Source organism: Cupressus sempervirens, chromosome 9 (genome assembly GCF_028749045.1).
Source record: "Cupressus sempervirens isolate cs-2001-9-10 chromosome 9, ASM2874904v1, whole genome shotgun sequence".
NCBI lineage: Eukaryota > Viridiplantae > Streptophyta > Pinopsida > Cupressales > Cupressaceae > Cupressus > Cupressus sempervirens.
Genome location: NC_143126.1, coordinates 768,744,245 through 768,745,136, shown reverse-complemented (window position 1 = coordinate 768,745,136; position 892 = coordinate 768,744,245).

Genomic DNA, 892 nt, shown 5'->3' with positions numbered 1-892 from the left:
TGAACAACAAACTGAATGATTCCAAGATCCACAATCTAAGTTCCACAAGCTAAACTTTCCTTGTTAGAATTGACATTTGAATCTTTGTATAAAACCCATTGTGCATCATCCCTCCACCACACTCCTTATGTGGTGGGATTTAGGAAGCCTTTGGTAATACACGTGTTTTCCTTATAATATATATTTTTGATTACTCTCAAAATGTTTTGAACTAGACAATGAAGTGATTGAAAAATGTGATGATTCTAATGTGTCCATTTTATGGATGATTCAAAGCACAAAACTCAGGATTTAGACATTTTTAATAGTGCCCTAGCTGATCCAATTATTTATTTGGTGAAATATATCCATTTTGGGTGGTTTCTTATCTAATTGGACCTAATTAGGCCTATTAGGCCTTTGAGAAAATGACTTTAATTTTACATAGATAGTTTTACTAAACATAACACGATCACGTTATGTCTAGTATGATAGTTTACTCATACACAACATAAAGTGAACGTGTTCATATTTTTTTAATAAAAAAACATGATCTTGTTAAGGCTTGGTAATAGGCCTATTAAACTACCCAAAGGCTTAGGTTGATGTTTTCCCTCCTTTTTTGGTGTCTTAGATGATTTTTTTTTCTTCTAAGATCAACTATAGTCTTTGACTTCATCAAGTTTGCAAATGGTGAAGTGCATATCTCTAAAATTACCACCATAATCTCACTTTAAAAAAAAAACTTTCTAACCATATAAATGTTTTATGTTTTGGACAAGATTAACATTGTGAAGTTATTTTTTTCTATATCAACATATTGACAGTCCTCTCAGACATACATCTACCATTTTTTTAATAACTTTTGATCTACTTAATGAAATGGAAAATAAATTACATATATTTTTTGTAC